Source organism: Melanerpes formicivorus, unplaced genomic scaffold (assembly GCF_026170545.1).
Source record: "Melanerpes formicivorus ecotype bairdi unplaced genomic scaffold, bMelFor1.0.p_v2 SCAF_2, whole genome shotgun sequence".
Taxonomy (NCBI): Eukaryota; Metazoa; Chordata; class Aves; order Piciformes; family Picidae; genus Melanerpes; species Melanerpes formicivorus.
In genome coordinates, this window is record NW_027142354.1 from 41,730,974 (window position 1) to 41,746,480 (window position 15,507).

General features: G+C 51.8%; 1 long non-coding RNA gene across 3 annotated transcripts in view; it reads right to left on the reverse strand.

The window, feature by feature from the left end:
- LOC137450973 (uncharacterized) overlaps positions 1-15,507 on the reverse strand; it is a 34,614-nt gene that overhangs the window by 2,302 nt on the left and 16,805 nt on the right. Inside the window, exons 1-2 of one of the 3 annotated variants that reach the window (XR_010989689.1) lie at positions 2,213-4,639; positions 1,773-2,125 (exon numbers count right to left, since the gene is read on the reverse strand). This is a non-coding gene — a long non-coding RNA (uncharacterized lncRNA). Of the gene's footprint in view, positions 1-1,772; positions 2,126-2,212; positions 4,640-15,507 lie in introns of those variants that run through there. The other 2 variants (XR_010989688.1, XR_010989690.1) reach the window with 2 other exon arrangements.

The window sequence follows — 15,507 nt, forward strand, 5'->3', positions numbered from 1 at the left end:
TCATTCTGCCTGCATTCCCTTACAGCAGGAATGTGCTGTCACCTTCCTCAACCTAGAACCCATCCCATGTGAGGTGGAAAGCAGGATCTTGCACTGCCAAAAGCTTCAGCATGGCAAGAAGTGAAGCTGCAGGACAGCATTCCTCTAATGCTCCTACCCCGAAGTCACTTCCAAGGCAAAGATTCTCTCCTTGCAGTCCAACTGGAAAATGAAAACTTAGATTGAGGAACCTTGAACTGTTATAGCCCTTCACCAACAGCTGCAGGAGCCATAGGCTCATGGAATCATCAAATCATTTTGGTTGGAAGAGACCTTTAAGATCATCAAGTCCAACCTTTAACCCAGCACTGCCAGGTCACCACTAAACCACATCCCTCAGCACCACAGCTCCATGGGTTTCAAACCCCTCCAGGGATGGGGACTCCACCCCTGCCCTGAGCAGGCTGTTGTCCTGAGTCCTGGGCACAGTCTCTGCCTCCCAAAAGTTTCTCCTTTCCATCCCACCCAGCTCACCAGGAAAAAGAAATTCCCACCATCCTCACCAATCTTAATGTGCTTTGACTGTCTAAAATTTGCTTTCTTCATGACTTGAGGTAATATTTAAAAGCCTGGACAGGATTCATCATCCAGCTTGTAATGAGAACCATCTGGAAGCTATTTGACCATGCTGGGACTTGCAGGCTTTTCACTGCCTTCTCCTGAGTGATGCTTTGGAACTTCACCAAGTGACTAGGGCAGCACTTGCTGCTGGCTGGACAGAGTGAGGAGGGATCTGAAGCTCTGCCTAAGCAATGAAACTCAAGCAAGTTGTGTATGATGAGAAATATGAACCAAGATGGGGAGTTTGGTGTCACTGAAGAGCCATTGATGGCTCTGGGGATCATCCAGTCCAACCCCACTACTAGAGCAGGGTCATCCACAGCAGCTTGCCCAGGGTCACAATGGCCAGGGGGGTTGGGATCTCTGCAGAGAAGGAGACTCCACAACCTCTCTGGGCAGCCTGCTCCAGGGCTCCAGCAGCCTCACACCAAAGAAGTTTCTCCTCATGAAATAAACTGAGGGTGTCAGTGCCAAAGGGATGGAGATGGTGTCTCCCAAAGCCCAAGTCCCACCAGGAGCTGCATCTTCCCACCCCCCTGCAGCATTGTCCAAGCTCAGGACCACATCTGAACCTTCCCTTTCAAGCTCTTGAAGCAATATCTCTATCTCTAGTGTAGGAAGCAGAACCAGAGGAAAATCTGACATTTAATGGCAGAAGTCACCATAGACTGCACACTATCTACAGAGAGAAGTCTTGGCCTCAGAACAACCCCTTCTAGCACAGTCATCAAACAGCTGTGTGCCAGATCAGATGGCCTGACCTTCACGACCACAAGATCTGATCAATCACATTTCTGGTAGTCTTGCAAACGAAGGGTAATCAGTTTCAGCCTGAGCCTCCCTGCTGTCTGAGTCACTCATGCTGTCAAAACAAAATCAGCTCAGCAGTGGCCTATTTTCTTTTCTTCTCATGTAAGTGAGAATTCCTTCAAGTGATGTAATGAATCAGTGTCCAGGGAGGAAAAAAAGAACATGTCATCAGGATCCCAAGGTCTGTCCTCGTGTCATAACAAATACTGTGATGATGGATAGCTAGACCCAAACCCAGGACCCACATCTGCCCAGAAGGTAAATCACATCCTAGGCTGCATCAAAAGCTGAGCATCTTTAGAATTTCCACAGAACCTCATCTAAAGTGGTGTAGTTGCTGGAAGAAAAGCCCAGGTTCATACCTGCATCCTCTCCAGCCCATGGGACCATCAAAACAACCAGGCAGATGGACCAGCTCCTTACCAGCACTGTTCAAGAAGCTCCACACAGCCACAGATGCACCTCCTAAAACTCATTGACAGGAATCTGATGTCTGAAAGAGAAGTCCTGGTGACCCACCAGATCGTGAGGACTCAGGGAACTGGTTCCAGTATTGGCTGCTCCCTGTGACACCAGCTGAGCAGGTATGTCCCATCCCCACCATCACCAGTGGCCTCTTCTGGAGGCAGATGTCTACCAAGCTGAAAGTCAAGCTGTAGAACTGCTGGGAATTGTGCAAAGTAGTTCCTTCTCCTCTATTTCTGGCATCTTCACTCTGGAAAAGACAATGGAAATAACAAGGAGTGAGTTACATTGTGCAGGTACCAAATTCCTTGGCCAATATTAAGGAGCAACAACTCACAGAGTCACAGAATGGTAGGAGTTGGAAGGGACATCTGAAGCCAAACACCCCTGCCAAGGCAGGTTGACCTAAAGAAGGTCACAGAGGAACATGTCCAGGTGAGGTTTGAATATCTCTATCTCCAGAGCTGGAGAAGATCAGGCAGAGTAATAGAGATAAATGCAAGCACAAACTTCCTCATCTCCAGTCTCAATCTGCCCTTTGGTACTGAGGAGACCACAGTGGGTGAGCAGGGCTCAATGGAGACTCTTCTGCTGCTGTAGTTGGAAAGAGTGACTGAAAAAGTCTGCAGGTTTGGATTTTCAGTAAAGTTCATGCAAACACCTGGTGAGCCCACCTAAAACCAAGCCAGTAAACACAAGCTGACCTCCAATTGTGCAAGATGCTAAAGCAGGTGAATTCCCCAAGCCAAACCGAGTCACAGAGTCACCAAATGTTGAGGGTTGGAAGGGACCTTGAAAGCTCATCCAGTGCAACCCCCCTGCCAGGGCAGGATCACCCAGAGCAGATCACACAGGAAAGCACCCAGGAGAGTTTGGAATGTCTCCAGAGAAGGAGACTCCACCACCTCTCTGGGCAGCCTGCCCCAGTGTTTTGCACCCTCACAGTGAAAAAGTTGCTCCCATGGTGCCTCCAGCTTGCCCCTGTTGCCCCTTGCCCTGTCACTGGACATCACTGAGCAGAGCCTGGCTGTGTCCTCCCAGCACTGCCCTGCACATCTGTAGTCCTTGCCAGGAGAAGTGGCATCCTCCTCCTCCTCCTGCTGCTGCCTCCTCAGGCTTCAGCAGAAGCTCTCTGCAGCTCTGCTCCCCATGGTTTCTGCAGCTATTTTGGGCAGCAGGCACTGCAGCCAACTTCACAGGCGTGCTTGTGGGATTTTTTTCATAGCTTCCTCCAAGTAGGTCTCTCTCTTTTTTTTTTGGGTTTTTTTTTTTTTGTTTTTCCCTACTGCACTCAACATTTTTACCCTTCCTAGGTCAACCAAAAGGCAGTTTGCCTTGGCTTTGTGCCTATCTGCCTGCCCCAGTCACTGCAGCTCTTGTGCATGGTGCCAGCTCCCAAGGTGGGTGGAGCAAGCTGGGAGGGGGAAACCCCAATTTGTTTACTGAGAGCCCATCAAAAACTATCTCTGTGGAGCAGAGTCAGCCCCTTCAGAGCTCAAAGGACAGGGATTTGGGTGCTTCCCCAAGGAAAGGCAGTTCCCAGGCAGCTTCCTGCTGGGCTCACACTGTAGGGGCTGAAGGCAATGCTATTTTCCTTCCATTATTACACCCATTGTTCACCTAGTGCTGGGCTCCCCGTCCTGCTGGCGACCTCACCCAGCACCTGGTACATGCCAAAGCTCTGAGCTCCTGCCCTGCTTGAAGGTGGAGGAAATGGCAGTGGCAGGGTATTGGTGCAGAAGTGGTGGTGGAGCAGACACACTCCGGACATAGGCTGACAACATCCTGTTGAGCACAGAAAGCTCCTCGTGCTGACAGCCCTGCAGATCCCAGAATCAAACCCTCTGGTTGCCAAGGTCCACACGTCAAGAGTCTTGGATACACATCAAGTGGAGGTGTTGTGCTTACACTTGGCAGTTTGCAGCAGCAGAGAATCATTTTGAGATCTGTAAGGTCATCCAGTCCAACCATTAACCCTGCACTGCCAGCTCACCACCAAACCAGGTCCCTCAGCACCACAGCTATACAGCTTTGAAACCCCTCCAGGGACGGTCACTGCACCACTACCCCAGGCAGCTTGTTCCAGCCCTTGTACAACCCTTTTGAGGAAGAAATTCATCCTCATATCCACCCTAAACCTCCCTTGGTGCAGCTTGAGGCCACTTCCTATCATTCTGTCTCTCACTACTTGTGAGAATAGATCATCCTGCACCTAGCTCCAACCTCTTTTCAGGGAGCTGTAGAGAGCCAGAAGGTCTCTCTTCAGCCTCCTTTTCTGCAGGCTGAACAACCCCAGTGCCCTCAGCTGCTCCTCACAGCCCTGTTCTCCAGACCCTTCCCCAGCTTTGCTGCTGATACAGGCCAGGATGCTTTCACAGAATCACAGAATCCACCGAGTTGGAAGGGATCTTTAAAGGTCATCTAGTCCAACCCCCTTGCAGTCGGCAGGGACATCCTTAAAACCTATCCAATTTAAATCACCACCCTTTGTCCTGTCACAACAGGCCCTGCTAAAAGGTCTGTCCCCCTCTGTCTAGTCAGCCACTTTATGTACTGGAAGGCAGCAATAAGGTCTCCTTGGAATCTTGGGGCACTTAGTGGATGGATCAAAAAGCTCAAGAATCCCCAGCCTGGTAGCAGTCCTGGGGTATCTCCAACTTCCTAAGAGGTGCACTGGGCAGAGCTTTGGCACTCCCTGACCATCTCCTTCCAGCTCTGGGTGGCTCAGACTCAATATTCAGCCATGTAATTGAATTTTGGGCACTCAGACTCAGCCCTGGCTGAAGTCCTGCTGTCCCTTGGCAGCACTCACCAACGACTGCAAAGTCAGTGCAGGGCTGCAGGAGGGCCTGGCAGCAGCAGCAGCAGCTGCGTGAGCCCCAAGCGAGCTGAGTCAGCCCAAGGCTCTACAAACCTTTGACTCATATTTTCAGTTTCTTTTACATTCCATCAGAAACATCCCTGCTGTGCACCCACTTGGTGCAATGTCCTCCCAAGAACCCTCCCCAGATGGATTTTCTTCATTGGGAGGACACCCCATCCCCCCTGCCTTATTACCCAATGACCCCCAAACCGCTCCCTGTAGCATTTCTCAACAGCAAACACTCTTCCTGAGGCTGTGTTAGTGTGCAGATGTTGAGGAGGATGAGCTAAAGCCATTGTCCAACAGTTCTGGCAGACAGAGCATCCCACGAGCAGAGGGCCTCTGTTGTGGTTCTGAGGGACAGAAGAAAGCCAGAAGTGATTCAGAGGATCATTGCCTGGTTAGCAACGGCCAGGTGGATTTGGAATCTCTCCAGAGAAGAGAGAGCAGCCTGCTCCAGGGCACCAGCACCCTCAGAGCAATAAAATGTCTCCTCCTGTTCAGATGGAACCTCCTGGGTTCCAGTTTATGCCCATTGTTCCTTGTCCTGTGCCTGGGCACCACTGTGAAGAGTCTGTCTTTGTCCTCTTGCGCCTCCCCCCTTCCCCTTTCTCTCCTGCTGAGCATTGCCCCTCTGGGGCTGCTCTTCTCCAGGCTCAACAGCCCCAGGGCTCTCAGCCTTTCCTCCTCACAGAGATGCTCCAGTCCTTGCAGCATCTTTGTAGCCTTTGCTGGACTTTCTCCAGTAGTTCACTGTCTTGATCTGGGCAGCCCAAAAGTGGACAAAATGCTCCAGCTGTGGCATCAGTAGGACAGAGAAGAGAGACAGGAGGACCTCCCTTGACCTCACAGTAAACAAATCTCTCCTTCTGTTCAGATGGAACCTCCTGGATCCCAGTTTGTGCCCATTGCCCCTTATGCTGTCACTGGGTACCCCTGAGAAGAGTCTGGCCTCATCCTTTTGCTCCCCACCCTTTAGCTCTTGCTGAGCACTGAGAAGCATTGTCTGAGGGGTCCTGTAGGAGCCCTGCTCCATCCTGCATATCTAATGATCGCCTTCATCAAACTTTCAGTCATTCCAGCAGCTGAACAAAAGCAACAAAGAAAAACCAGGGGTATGGCCACATCCAGGCTGCCTGACTCTGCAGCTAAGTAGCTCCCACAAATTAATTCACCCAAATCAACAACATCATGAAGGTCATCAACCGTTCTGCATCAACAGGAAGCACGAAGCGACGCTCAAAGCAGGAGATTATGATCAGGAAACCTGCCACTATTTGCTTTTCCTCTCTATTCTAGGCTTTCAACATCTCCAAACCAGGAATCCTGACATTTTTCCTACCCTGCAGATGCACATTAAACCACTTGGTGAATGTTTATGGGGCAGCTGGAGAGGTTTGGATGACAGAAATCTCTGCTTGTCATAGAATCGTAGAGTGGTTTGAGTCGGAAGGAACCCTTCAGGGTCACCTAGCCTGAACCCCCTGCAGTCAGCAGGATCATCTGCAATTACATCAGGTTGCTGAGAGCCCCAAACAACCTGACCTGGAATGGTTCCAGGGATGGGGCATCTCCCACCTCTCTGGGAAACCTGGGACAGGATCCCACCACCCTCAGTGAAAAACATTTCTATGTAGTCTAAATCTCCCTCTTTTAGTTCAAACCACCATCCCTTGGCCTGTCACAACAAGCCCTGCTCAAAAGTCTGTCCCCAGCTTTCTGATCAGCCTCTTGAAGCACTGAAAGGCCACCAGAAGGTCTCCCTGCAGCCTTCTCTTCTCCAGGCTGAACAAGCCCAACTCTCTCACTCAGCCTGGCCTCACAGCAGAGGGCTTCCAGCCCTGCCAGCATTGCTGTGGCCTCCTCTGGCCCTGCTCCAGCAGGTCCCTGTCTGTGTTGTGCTGAGGACCCCAGAGCTGCCCCAGCACTGCAGGGGAGGTCTCAGCAGAGCACAGCAGAGGGACAGAATCCCCTCCCTGCCCCTGCCCACACTGCAGGGGATCAGCTCAGGACAGGCTGGGGTTGGGCTGGCAGCACTCAATGCTGGCTCACATCCAGCTTTGCACACATATTTACTGACCAGCTTCAAGTCAACATTAAAGCCAACACAGAGCACTGCTTTATCCTCATTTCCCCCCATTTATTTTTCTTTCTTCCTTTTTCTCTCCTCTTCTCTTTTCCTCTCCTTTCCTCTCCATCTCCCCTCTTTACCTCTCCTCTCTTATTTTTTTCTTGTCTTTTTTTCTTCTCTTCTATTTTTCTTTTTCCCTTTCCCTACCAAGGTGTCCTTTCCAAGATCTTACCACCACCACAGAAAGCTTCTGCTAACCCAGACATGGCCATCAGGGCTGTCTCCCTGTTGCAACACAATCAGTTCTCAGAAACAGCAGTGCTGAGAGGAAACCAGACACGTTCACAAACACGTGTCCAAACCAAACATGTCCACATTACAAGCCCTAACAGACCAAAATAAAACTTCACTTGAAAGCTCTGATCCTTCCTGCTCAGGGTCATAACACAATCATCTTCCTGGGTTCACCTTCATCAGCCTCAAAATAGCCTGAAACTCCCCAGCTCACCACAGCCCATCCCAGCGCCCAGCATGCACCAGCAGCAGCAGCCTGGCTCCCAGGGTGGGACCACACAGCACACTGGGAAGGCAAAACCCATCTTGGGGCATGCACATGGTCAGAACCATGGCTGTGAGGTCTGCAGAGTCAGCCAGCCCTCAAGATGAGTGGATTTATGAGGTGGTCTGGCACGCCTGGCTCTGCTTCTCCAGCTGTCTCCATTCAGATGGAGACATGGATGCTCCAATCCAGCCCAAATATGCAGCATCGAGTCATTAAGGTTGGAAAAGACCTCTAAGATCACCAGATTGCCTCTAAGGGGAAGCAGAGCATGGGGAAAAAGGAGACAGGGCAGTGGTGAACATCTTACTTCAAGGGTGGGTGTCAGGAGGCTGAGACCAGCCCCTTCGCCGTGGCACCCAGGTGACAGGACAAGGGGTAACGGGCACAAACTGGGACACAAGAAGTTCCATCTAAACATGAGGAGGAACTTCTTTCATTTAAGGGTGACAGAGCCTTGGAGCAGGCCCTCCAGAGAGATGATGGGGTCTCCTTCTCTGCAGACATTCAAAACCTGCCTGGACATGTTCTGGGTGACATTCTCTAGGTGAACTTGCCTTGGAGGGGCTTGGACTGGATGATCTCCAGAGGTCCCTTTCAACCCCTACCATTGTGTGGTTCTGTGATTTCTGCCTGGACATGAAGGAATCCCAGGAGCCTCACAACTCAGAGCACACAGCAAGCAGCAGCTGCAGACATGACTCCAAATTCAAAGCTCATCCATGCTCCAGCTGTATCACTGACAGAGCAAAAATTGTCTTGGCCACCAAGGTTCATTTTTTTTTCTTCTTCCCATCATATAAGGCAAGAGAACAGACATCATCCAGAGGTTTGCTGACTACAACAGAGGAAAAAAATCACACTGTTGAATGCTCACACACAGAATCAGAGGGGTTGTAAGGGATCATCCAGTCCAACCCCCCACTGCCATAGCAGGATCACCTAAGGCAGGTCACACAGGAACACACCCAGGTGGGTTTGGGTTCGGGTTCTCTGCAGAGCAGGAGACTCCACAACCTCTCTGGGCAGCCTGCTCCAGGGCTCCAGCCCCCTCACAGCAGAGAATTTTCTCCTCACATTGAGATGAAACTTCCTGTGTCACAGTTTGTATCCACTGCCCCTTATGCTATCATAGGATGTCACTGAAGAGAGCCTGGCCCCCTCTTCTTGACACCCTCCCTTCTTGGTTCTAAACAAAGGAGAAGAGACAAGATAATTTCAAGGGGAAGATGTACTTCTAGCTTTCCTTATTTGTTTTTTGCCCCCCTCCCCTCCCCTAAAACTGTCTCTGTTTATCCTGGCCAGGAGACAGCACCCTCTCCATTCTTCTCCAACATACCAAACATAACCCAAGCTAATGACTTGATTCCCGCAGTCGAGGTCACAGCCCTGGCTGAACTGGAGCCTGCAGCTGAATGTTCAACCCAGGGTGGAACTCAAACCTTCATTTCAAATGAGCTGGGGATCAACCACTGAAAAAAATCACTTTAAGAGGAGGAAAAGCACTTAGGGAATGCTTTTGTTTCAGAAGGAAAGCTGGAAAGCTTGTGGTTCCTCTCGAGTGCTTCATCTGGGGGAAGCCATGGGGTGAGCTGTGATGCTGCAGAGGTTGACTGGCAAAGCTCTTCTCCTTTGAGCTACACCCAAGGAGGAAGGAGGGGAGTTCAAAGAGAAGGGATGGCTCATTGCTCAAACCTGCAAATAAAAATGCCATTTGTCAGCTGAGGAACTCACCTGGGGCATCAGCACCTGGAAAGAGCAGCCCACAGCAGCCGCTCCCCACACACGCTAGGGATGGACTGTGGCATGTGGGCAGCTTCTCTCTGGACAAGGAAGTCACAGTGTCACAGTACCACAGTACAGCAGAGGTTGGAAGGGACCTCAAGAAATCATCCAGTCCACTCTCCCTGCCAGAGCAAGATCACCCAGGGCAGGTCACACAGGAATGCATCCAGGTGGGGTTGGAAAGGCTCCAGAGAAGGAGACTTCACAACCTCCCTGGGCAGCCTGCTCCAGGGCTCTGTCACCCTCACTGTAAAAAGTTTCTCCTCATGTTGAGCTGAAACCTTCTGTGTTCAAGCTTGAACCTGTTGTTCCTTGTCTTATTAGTGCACACCACCCAGAAGAGCTTGGCCCCCTCCACTTGACACCCACCCCTCAGATATTGATAGGTATTGATCAGATCCCCTCTCAGCCTTCTCTTCTCCAGGCTAAACAGTGCTCTCAGTCTCTCTTCATAGGGGAGATGCTCAAGTCCTCTAATCATCCTCGTGGCTCTCCATTGGACTCTCTCCAGCAGGTCGTTGTATCTCTCTTGAACTGGGGAGCCCAGAACTGGACACAGCATTCCAGGTGTGGTCTCATCAGGGCAGAGTAGAGGGGAGAAGAACCTCCCTCGCCCTGCTGGACACACTTTTCTTGCTGCACCCCAGGAGTCAGTGTGAGAGGAGGGCTTGCAGATGGGGTTGTTGACACAGGCAGACCTGCTCCAGCTGATAATTCCAGAGTTTGCTTGACACAAGAGAAAACAAACGGGATTTGACCCTGATGAGGCTCAGCAGCTTGGCTGGGATGGCTCAGGGTGTGGATGGAGGGGAGCCTGGCACCCAGGGGGTTGCACCACGGCTGCCTGGGCAACATGCAAGAGTCAGTCCTCTCCTCCTCTGCCAACCTCACACCACCGTGCCTATCAGATGGAGAGGGATGCCTGGGGCTGGCAGGAGAAGGGATGCCAGGTGAAGTGTTTGTGCTTGGCAGCAGGCAGAGGTGGTTGGCTCCTTCAGAGGGCAGCCTGCCGGCCTCAGACCAGGAAATGCAACTGGAGCTGAAGCTGCTGCAGAGAGGGAAACTTTTTCAGAGGTAAGTGGTCTTCTGCTCCTAGACCCACATTCGGCAGAGCAGCAGGACAGTCCCATCCTGAGCACTCTGCAGGACACCATGGAGGGATAGCCCCATCCTGAGTGCTTGACAGATGACAATGGAGGCTTAGTCACTCCCTGAGCACTCTGCAGAACACCATGGAGGAGAGCTCCATCCTGAACACTCTCCAGGACACCATGGAGGGATAGCCCCATCCTGAGCACTTGACAGAAGACAATGGAGGCTTAGTCTCTCCCTGAGCACTCTGCAGAACACCATGGAGGGATAGCCCCATCCTGAGCACTTGACAGAAGACAATGGAGGCTTAGTCTCTCCCTGAGCACTCTGCAGAAGATCATGGATGGGTAATGCCACCCTAAGTACCCCGCAAAAGACCACGGAGGTACCAGAGCGTTCATTGCCCCCGAGAAGCTCATTGAGAAGATGCGCTGTCGACTCTCCTCTTCAAGGCAATACCAGCGTCCGGCCCTCCAAACACCGCAGCCGGATCTGCAGGGACATGCCCCGAAGCAGGTCCGGTGGTTTGTCCAGCTCATGGCCTAAGCCCAGCACCCGGTACCTGCGCTGCCTGTGCCTGCAGCGCTCTCGGCGTGCCACCAGCTCGCTTTGTTTGCACTGCACATCTGGGATTAACCAAAGCTCCTCCAGGGACAGCTCCTGCCGAGCACCTTCCTGAGGTGAGGGACCTCCCATGTTGAGGCTTGCTAATGCCGGCTCTTTGCACAACACCACTGCCAACAACCGCAGCACTTGTCGAGAGGAAGAGGATGCAACAGCGGCATGGGAAGTGGCAGCTCCTTCATACAGTGCTGTTTGTGGTGTCAGAGAAGAGACTTTCAATGTGGAATGCTGACCTCCTCCTCATGAGGGCTTTTGGCTTTCCTGAAAGGGAGCCAAACAATACAGACTCATCAACTTGGTTTGGTTGGGGAGAGGCTTCTAGCACAGCCCTATGAGGAGAGGCTGAGGGAGCTGGGATTGTTTAGCCTGGAGAAGAGGAGGCTCAGGGCAGACCTCATTGCTCTCTACAACTACCTGAAAGGAGGTTGTAGACAGGTGGGAGATGGTTTCTTCTCCCAGGCAACCAGCACCAGAACAAGAGGACACAGTCTCAAGCTGTGTCAGAGGAAGTTTAGGCTGGAGGTGAGGAGAAAGTTCTTCACTGAGAGAGTTGTTAGCCACTGGAATGTGCTGCTCAGGGAGGTGGTGGAGTCACTGTCCCTGGAGGTGTTCAAGAGGGGATTGGACGTGGCACTTGGTGCCATGGTTTAGTCATGAGGTCTGTGGTAATGAGTTGGACTTGATGATCTTTGAGGTCTCTTCCAACCTTGGTGATTCTGTGAAAAGATTTTTAAGATCATAGAGTCCAACTGGCAACCCAGCACCACCACAGCCACTAAACCATGTCCCTAAGTGCCATGCCCACACATTTCTTGAACACCTCGAGGGATGGGGGCTCCACCACCTCCCTGGGTGACCTATTCCAATGCCTGACCACTCTAGCAGTGGCAATAGCAGAAGGCAAAAATTAGCAGCACAGCAGTGACACGGCAAAGCCAAGCAGTGCTGAACCTGACCCATGGTCCTTCTCCTCTGTACCTGCTATGGCCTCTTCTGAGGGGTGAATTCCGAGGGTTAAGTGGATGAGACAATCTTTGTCCTCTATAATCTCTGCTGCACTATCTCAGCATGAACACTGGTAGGGTTCTCCACTGCTCAGTTCAACTCTCTCAGTGGAAGTAGCCATTACAGTGCTACCAAGGGGATAAACAGGGCTGGGGGAGATGCTTCATCCTCTGCTGGAGCTGCTGATGGGGAGCAGAGCTGACACTGCCCTCCTCATGAAAGGATCACTTTGATCCATGCAAGTAGTGTACATGGAATTAAAATCGTTTTATGTAGCATCTTTCATAAGAGGCATCAGATCATACACCCATAGGATGTTTTGGGTGGGAAGAGACCAGTAAAGCTCATCCAGTCCAACTCCCTGTAGTCAACAGGGACATCTGCAGCTAGAGCCCCAAACAACCTGACCTGGAATGGCTCCAGGGATGAGGCATCTCCCACCTCTCTGGGAAACCTGGGACAGAGTCTCACTACCTTCAATATCAAACATTTCTCCAGTCTGAATCTTCCTCTTTTAGTTCAAACCACCATCCCTTGGCCTGTCACAACAGGCTCTGCTAAAGAGTCTGTCCCCAGCTTTCTGATCAGCCTCTTGAAGCACTGAAAGGCCACCAGAAGGTCTCCCTGGAGCCTTCTCTTCTCCAGGCTGAACAAGCCCAACTCTCTCACCCTGGCCTCACAGCAGAGGGCTTCCAGCCCTGCCAGCATTGCTGTGGCCTCCTCTCGTCCTGCCCCAAGAGGTCCCTGTCTGTGCTCTGCTGAGGACTCCAGAGCTGGTCCCAGCACTGCAGAGGAGGTCTCAGCAGAGCACAGCAGAGGGGCAGAATCCCCTCCCTGTCCCTGCTGCCTACACTGCTGGGGATCAGCCAGGACAGGCTGGGGCTGGGCTGGCAGCACTCGGTGCCAGCTCATGTCCAGCTTTGCACCCCCCAGTATCCCCAAGTCCTTCTCCACAGGGCTGCTCTCCAGCTCCTCATCCCCAGTCCGTGTTGATATCAGGGGTTGACCTGACCCAGATGCAGGACATTGTCCTTGGACTTGTTGGCTCACATGGGTTCACTTCTCTAGCTCATCCAGGCTCCTTTGTATACATCTTTGACCTCCAGCTAGCAGATCTTCCATCACTTGCCTCTGCTGTCTGAGGAACTACAAGTCTACCTGCTGCTGCCTCAAAGTAAAAGTAGAAACAAGCAGGAAATGAACTGCAGGAGAACTCAAGCAGAACAGCTGAGGATGGTGATGATGAGGAGGATGTTTTTTGTTCCTGCAAATTGCCCATGGGTGCCCCAGTCCTTCTCCTCAGGGCTGCTCTTAACCACAGATCATTTCAGCTCCATCAACTCCAGCCACCTCCACCCTCACTAACCTCATAGGAGCTTGCTGCACCCAACCACATTACATCAGACGTCACCAAAGGAAGGATTTCAGCCACTACAGACTGTATGGAGCAAACCAGATGCAGGTGACAAACAGTAACCCCTGGATGTGCATGAGAAGCAGGGGATCAGGGCAGCAAGCAGTGTGCTGGGCAGAGGACTGCTGTGTGACACAGCTGCAGGCACAGTGCCATGCTGGAGATGGTAGAGGGTTGGTTACCCAACGTCAAACAGTTGGTAAGGTAACATTACACAGTCTGCAGCATGACCTTTCCACTGCCCAGCTGTCTGGGAGCTTTTATCTTTTATTGCCCTCTGGGAATCATTAACTCCACATCCAGAAGTCTACATGGGCAGAAGCAGGATCACTGGGGGCTGACAGAACTCCATTTGTATAGAATCAAGCTTGGAAACAGACCTCTAAGAGCATCAGATCCAACCACCACCCCAAGACGTCCACCAAACCACGTCCCTCAGCACTGTACCTGCATGGCTTTGAAACCCTTTCAGGAAACCCTTCCAGGAATGGGCACTCCACCACCTCCCTGGCCAGCCTGGCCCAGGGCTTGACCCACTTTCTTTTAGTAAAGAAGTTTTTCCTCATATCCAACATAAACCTCCCCTGATTTCCCCAGCTTGAAGCTAAATTCAGCTTTCATCCTTCTAGTGTCCTCTCCCCAATGAAATGCTGTGGTTGCCCTTCACCCAGCAGCTGCTTAATAGCTCCTACTAGATGTAAACATCACAATTATGGTGAGCTGGCTGCAGGTGCCTGTTTGTGTCCTGCAGGTGCCTGTTTCCTGCAGGTGCCTGTGTCCTGCAGGACCTGCTGGCAGCTGGACTCAAGCTCCTGTGGACACATATTCCTACAGCATCTCACCAGGTTTTGGTCCAACCACACAAGGCTGGCTACAGCCAAAGCAATTCAGACACACTGACATAAAACACCAAATCAGAGAGTGCTAGGGGTTGGAAGGGACCTCTGGAGATCATTCAGTCAGCCCCCCCTGCCAAAACAGGACCTGCTAGGGCAGGTCACCCAGGAACACATTAATAGAATCAATAAGGTTGGAAAAGACCTCAAAGATCATCAAGTCCAACCTGGCACCAACACCTCATGACTACTAAACCATGGCACCAAGTGCCATGTCCAGTCCCCTCTTGAACACCTCCAGGGATGGGGACTCCACCACCTCCCTGGGCAGCACATTCCAATGGCTAACAACTCTCTCAGTGAAGAACTTTCTCCTCAACTCCAGCCTAAACTTCTCCTGGCACAGCTTGAGACTGTGTCCCCTTGTTCTGGTGCTGGTTGCTGGGAGAAGAGACCAACCCCATCCTGGCTACAACCTCCCTTCAGGTAGTTGTAGAGGGCAATGAGGTCACCCCTGAGCCTCCTCTTCTCCAGGCTAAACAATCCCAGCTCCCTCAGCCTCTCCTCACAGGGCTGTGCTCCAGACCCCTCCCCAGCCTCATTGCCCTTCTCTGGACATGTTCAAGTATCTCAATGTCCTTCTTAAATTGAGGGTCCCAGAACTGGACACAGGACTCAAGGTGTGGCCTAACCAATGCAGAGTACAGGGGCACAATGACTTCCCTGCTCCTGCTGGCCACACTATTCCTAATGCAGGCCAGGATGCCATTGGCCTTCTTGGCCACCTGGGCACTCTGCTGGCTCATGTTTAGGTGGCTGTCAATCAGCAGCCCCAGGTCCCTCTCTGTTTGGCAGCTCTCAGCCACTCTGACCCCAGCCTGTAGCTCTGCATGGGGTTGCTGTGGCCAAAGTGCAGCACCTGGCACTTGGACTTGTTGAATGCCATCCTGTTGGACTCTGCCCATCTGTCCAGTCAGTCGAGGTCCCTCTGCAGAGCCTTTCTGCCCTCTAACTGACCAACATCTTCTCCCAACTTGGTGTCATCTGCAAATTTACTGATGATGGACTCAATCCCCTCATCCAGATCATCCATAAAGATGTTGAACAGGCATGATATGGGCTGGATGGTACCTTCTGGAGATTGTTTCATCCAACTCCCCCACCCCTGCAGATTCACCTAGAGCAGCTTGCACAGGATGGTGTCCAGGTAGGCTCTGAATGACTCCAGAGATGGAAACTCCCCCACATCTCTGGGGAGCCTGTTCCAGTGCTCCAGCACCCTCAAAATAAAGCATTTCCTCCTCATGTCTAGGTGGAACTTCTTAGGTTCAAGTTTATGCCCACTTCCCCTTGTCCTGTCACTGGGCACTGCTGAGAAGAGTC